Raw genomic sequence first — 6720 nt, forward strand, 5'->3', positions numbered from 1 at the left:
AGGTGAATCAGTTTTGGGAACACACATTTCAGTGTAGATTTGCACCACCTCCAGCAGGTTGGGTGGAAGCTGGAGGAGAATTATGCACTGGACAGGAAGTTATAGAAAATGTGAATGAGTTCTTGGATGTTTCAAACCTCAGGCCAGAGTATAATGTGTATAAGGCTGTGTACGCTCTGGCGTATGCTCTTGATGACATGCTGCAGTGTGAGCCAGGGAGAGGACCTTTCAGCAACAACACCTGTGCTCATTTACAAAGACTGGAGCCATGGCAGGTGTGATATCAGTTTACACTCAACTCTTAACTTCACTTAATCTTTTGTATTTTTACTTTGGTGTGTGAAGTGTGCAGAAATACTACAACAAATCCCTTTTTTATTATTCTTTATAGAGTTGAATTTATTTTACAGCAATCACTACAATTAAAATCAGAGAATACAAACAATATATTCAATCAATAGTTACGGGTCATGTCTGTAAAAAACAAATAGGATTTTTAGATATTAGACAGACAGACAGTTGAAGGTTTTACTTAATATTACAGTCACCATTTTCAGTTTGTTTTGTCCCTAATCTGGATTTTCATAGATTATGCATTACTTGGAAAAAGTCAACTTCACCACATCATTTGGTGATGAAGTGTCATTTGATGAGAATGGTGATGCCTTACCAATATATGACATCATGAACTGGGTGTGGCTCCCTGATGGAAGAACCAAAGTTCAGAGAGTGGGTAAGGTTAAGAGGTCAGCCTTCAAAGGTGAAGAACTCACACTGGATGAAGAGAAAATATTTTGGAACTTTGAATCCAAACAGGTAATTTCTTACTTTTTAGACTATGATTTATTTGCCTTATTCAATTTATGTTACTCTAACAGATTCTGATTTTTCTCCACACAGCCTCCTCGGTCAGTGTGCAGTGAGAGCTGTCCTCCAGGTACCCGCATAGTCAGAAGGAAGGGGGAACCTGAGTGTTGTTTTGACTGTGTCCCTTGTTCTGAGGGAAAGATCAGCAATATGACTGGTGACTGTAAACTTTTAAACATTGTTGTGATCCACACTCACACGGGGCACCATTATGTTAGGATCTAACATTGAAATCGATGAGAAAATATGAATATGAATGATTAATTAATTGTAATAATTAATTATTCTATTCATTTCATTAAAACCCTAGCACAGGGCACCAACTATGTCGGGGATCAACAATAGTGGTGATAATTTGATTGATAAAAAAAAAAAAAGTAATACATATTAATGAATTAATATTTAATTCATAAACTTTAGATCGGGGCACCACCCTGAAATCAGGGAAAAGACAATCAATCTATGCCTTTCAAAATCAGTCTAAATAATCACTGTAATAGACTATAATATCAAAGATATCCCAATTGAACAGTAATAAAGGTATGAATCCAAGCAATGACTCTCTCAACCCCCGTTTGTCTCAATATTCATGTACAAAAGACTCAGATCATTCCTTTAAATGAACAAAAGTAACAATTTATTAAATCAAATAACAAGAATCAATTAAACAATTTGATTCACCAACATTAAATATCTAAGGTTAATTGAATGATCAATGTCAATGAACATTAAAGCATAATGATAATTTAGTAATCTGAATCAATAAATCTTACTTGCTAAAACTAAATCTCACAAGCTATTTACAATTTGTGTGTGTGTGTGTGTGTGTTAGTGAAATAGAAGGAGATAAGATAAGAGAAGAGAGTGACGCGGTTGATGGCCATTCCCCTTCTGGGACCAAAATAGTGGAGCATGCGCAGTAGCTGTGACTGTAAACGCACGCCTCCACTGAAGATGGCGTATATCTTGGACCGAACACGCGACAGCATGGCTGTGGGAGCGCGTGTTGGACTCAAAATGTGGCCTGTGAAACCTTTCATTCATGAATGAAAGAGAGTGTGAATGAGTGAGAGAGCGGTCAGTGTGTTCTGTGACTGACAGGATCGCGTGTAACGTAAGTTGATGGCAGTGTAAACCACACAGACTTGACACAGGTGAAGTCAGGCCAGTCTGTGAGTCGTAACGTTTATACAGCCATTATCTCACCACGTGATCTGTCTGCTCTCTCACAGCGGGGGGAGACCAGCGCTGCAGCAGCGGTCTGCTCCGCATTGAGGAGTAACACAACAATAACAAACACAAAACGTAAACAAATTTAGAGTGCCCAATTCACCTAATCCCCATATCGCATGTTTTTGGACTGTGGGAGGAAGCTGGAGAACCTGGAGAAAACCCACGCAGAACGTGCAAAAGAGTGCTAACCACTACACCAACCGTGGGCCCCCACTTGAGATTCTCCAGTCATGAAACAAGGAATGTTACAAAATGAGGGAGGAAGCAAGATTTGTTAAACTCCCAACAACATATATTTCATCCCTTTCCCTCTTTTCATATACTCCATGTAGCTGTGGCAGCTATCATCAGGCCCAGGCTTCGACAACAGCAGCATTTTAAATCAGTGACCTACCTCCTTATCTAACAAATACTCTGTCATAATTTGTAAAATGATAATTTCAAACAAATCTAGATATGATAAAACATACTCACAGGCTGTGGTCCCAGATCCCCTGTATTTCCTGATAGGCCAACAAAAATATTTGATGACTAAATGCTGAGAAAATGCAACAGCAAACTACAAGCTGTTGATGAAGCAGTGCTTGGTGAATTGACATGAACACAGGATCAGGTTAGCATTGTATTGTTGAGAAATACTTAAAAAAAAACACTGCCTTTTTCTGCATTTAATGACACGTTTCCTCGACATAAACAATGTGATATATACCCAAACTCTTCTGAGCCTGCTTCCACTGAGTCTGGGGCATCTATGGTGTTGTGCTTTGTCCAGATGGGCAATGTCCTTCTGTAAATCCATCATGATGTCACAATCTCACTTAAATATCAGTCTGGAATCTAACTGGCCTTTTTTGGGGAGCACATTTTGTGACTTTTAACATGGAAAACCTTCTAAATACAAAAAACTATATAAAGCAGTACATAAAAGGAAAATACTGTGAAAGGATAACATGTCCTCTTCTTTTCTCAGACTCCTTGGAGTGCACCAGTTGTCCAGAAGATTTCTGGTCCAGCCTCCAGCGTGACCACTGTGTTCCTAAGAAAACAGAGTTCCTCTCCTACCATGAGCCTCTGGGTATCTGCTTGACAACCATCTCACTGTTGGGCACATTTATCTGTGTTGTTGTTCTGGGCATCTTCATCCATCATCACAGCACACCTATAGTTCGTGCCAACAATTCAGAACTCAGTTTTCTTCTCTTGGTGTCGCTCAAATTGTGTTTCTTGTGTTCATTGCTCTTCATTGGACGACCCAGATTATGGACTTGCCAACTAAGACATGCAGCATTTGGCATCAGCTTTGTGCTTTGTGTCTCATGTATCCTGGTGAAAACCATGGTGGTTCTGGCTGTGTTCAGGGCCTCCAAACCAGGAGGTGAGTCCAGTCTTAAGTGGTTTGGTGCTGTGCAGCAGAGAGGGACAGTTCTGGTTCTGACTTCTGTTCAAGCAGCAATCTGCACTGCCTGGCTTGTCTCTGCTTCACCAGTGCCTCATAAAAACACCCAGTATCACAGTGACAAGATAGTTTATGAGTGTGTAGTTGGGTCCACAGTTGGTTTTGCAGTTTTACTTGGTTATATTGGTTTACTGGCCATCCTAAGTTGTTTGTTAGCTTTTCTAGCAAGGAATCTTCCAGATAGTTTCAATGAGGCCAAACTCATCACTTTCGGCATGTTGATTTTCTGTGCAGTATGGGTGGCCTTTGTCCCTGCTTACATCAGCTCACCAGGCAAATATTCAGACGCAGTGGAGGTGTTTGCCATCCTCGCCTCAAGTTCTGGCCTCTTGGTGGCACTGTTTGGACCTAAATGTTACATAATCCTGTTGAGACCAGAGAGAAACACAAAGAAAGCCATCATGGGTCGAGGCATTGGATCATAAACACTGCAAGGGATAGACTTTGTCAATTCTTGCTACATTCTACATACAAAATACAAGTAGAATATTTAATAATTCAGTTTTAATACTCAAATAAATATCATTTCACAAGACAAAGGGTTGATGGTAAATACATGTTTTCTGAATCATTTGAATTGTGTTATGTCTGATATAATATATTGATCCTTACTTTTAATCCCTTTTTTCACCAATTAACAAAATTACAGAACTTTTTTTTATTATCACTTTAATATGATCAAATCTCAACTCCCCCAAATGACTAACTATTCAGATGGATCAACTCCATTTTGAGGGTTTTAACAGATAGTAACTTTCTCCAAAAATGTTCTCATTATCAACCTCTTGCTCAGAAACATAACCCTCAGTTTCCTCTACAATTTTCACCACAGATATAGACAATGGTAGTGGACAGATGTCCTCCACACCAGAAAGTCAGCTGATTTCCATGCTTAAACCTGTAAAACCCAAACCATTAAATATTGACAGTACATTCAAATTATTTGAATCTGGAGACAAACAAAAAAATATCAAATATCAATTTCGATATAGGAGTTTTAATTTGTATCATATTTGATACACCGGTTCACAATGCTCAAAGATTTTTTTTTCTTGAACAAAAAATACACAAACCAATCCAACAAATCCTACAAAAACAATGCAGCAATGGAACTGGTAGGGTGGAAGTCTAGAAGACATAACATTTCAGTTATTTTTACTCATTTTGCAGTTCACAACCTTTTTATTTTGATTGATGGTGGCCTTGAAAACAGTTGTTCAGACAAAGATGCACTCTGCATTTCTCACAGTACACAAGGCCAAAGTGGCCTACGCAGTGCTTGACTCTCTCGGGTTTCCCATAATTGTATACATTGGGTTTTTCAAGGAAAAAATCATCACACTGCTCATGCGGGGTGCTCAACAACTCATGTATCACATATGAGACATTTGGCGTTATAGGGTTAACTGTCATCATGCAGTCCATTCAGCTATTAGCTACTCAAATCGCCAATTAATATGGCAAAAACATTCATATATCATTTCAAATTGGCAAAGACATTCAGGTTTTCATGACACGGATCATGGACATACTTACATATATTTACATACAAGAAATATGTAAGTTATAGAGTTATAGATTTACCTCCTAACATTAGCCCTCATTTATCAAACTTGTGTGGTGCAGATTCAGGTGTCAATATCACCAAATGCCATGTGATTCATGAAACGTGCGTATGCCACCCAATCATGGTGTACACTTGATCAACCTTTGATAATGTGGCGGCTATTTTAAATTATTGTACTGTGTATTCTACACAGACCATATACATTTCTTTCTTTTTTAATCAGATGTGTGTTTTGTGTGCTCACAAACTGGCCTGGAGCACCAGAGAGCCAGGCAACCACCAGCTGAGAAACTGGGGTTTATGTCCTCCACCTCTACATACAAGACCCTGGATTGTGATTATTAAAAATGGGCAGAAATGTGTTGGATATTTACAGACATAAACCACTCTGTTTGCAATAAATGATGCACTAAAACAGATCGATAAAAACTCAATCCACCCCTGTGTATCCATCTTCTACCGCTTTATTCTCCACGTGAGGGTTAGGATTGGCACTGTGCCAAACCCAGCTGACATCGGGCAATAGGAGGGGACGCACCCTGAACAATTTGCCAGTCTATCTAAGGGACACATAGAGACAAACAATCCCCAGATTGCATGCTTTTGGACTGGGAGGAAACTGGAGACCCCGGAAAAAATGTGCACATACACACACAGAGATAACAAGCAAACTCCATGCAGAAAGCCAATCTTGTAATATAATGTCAACAGGAAAATGACAACATACACATAAGCCAAAACTAATGGATTACAAAGTCAGTCAGTTGGTGGTTACATAGAACAGTGCATTATTTGGTACTCATTGTGATGTAGTAAATTAAATGCACTCAACATGTGTTGTACCTCAAATTGTGTTCAAACAATGGACAAATGTTAAATCGATGTATGCTGATCCTCTGTTACATTACAATTAAATATAGAAATGCATATGGATGTAGATGCAGAACAAAATACTGTTAAAGTGACATATTCACACTTACTGTGTGTTGACTTACCATCATCCAGTGTGCTGCAAATATGACAATTATTGTGCCATTCAATAAAAGATAAAATAATGTAGAAATTATACACTGGAACCATAATACCTGCAGCCACTGTAGTCAGGTCACCAGGATTTTTAAAATGTTTCACAGCAAATGTGTAATATATGGTTGGCCTGAATTAGCATCGGTTATTTTTGTCAAAGTTAACAAGAACATGGCACCAATTGTGTGGATAATGTTAATATTACTTTATATAGCATGTGTGTTCCTTTTCCTTTCATGTAAAAAACATTTACAATTTTGTAACGGCTCACAGACTGGCCAGAAAATAAAGATGGGGATTGAACATTTGGTTGAAATTACTTTGGACACCAAAAGTATATTCAACTTTAAGCAACAAACAATAGCGCAATAGGCTAGGTCACAAGGACATGTATGATGGCCTCACCCTGGATTTGCCATTGCCGCAACAGAGCAGATCGCACCAGACAGGAAGTCCGACACAGACTCAAAGTGAAACACTTCCGCCCCCCTTTCAAAATAAAACACAATATGCAGGTCATATAGCCTGTCACAAATTCACATCAACATTACGTCGTGACCGGTGCTACCAG

The sequence above is a fragment of the Microchirus variegatus genome (genome assembly GCF_963457635.1).
Source record: "Microchirus variegatus genome assembly, chromosome: 20".
Lineage (NCBI taxonomy): Eukaryota > Metazoa > Chordata > Actinopteri > Pleuronectiformes > Soleidae > Microchirus > Microchirus variegatus.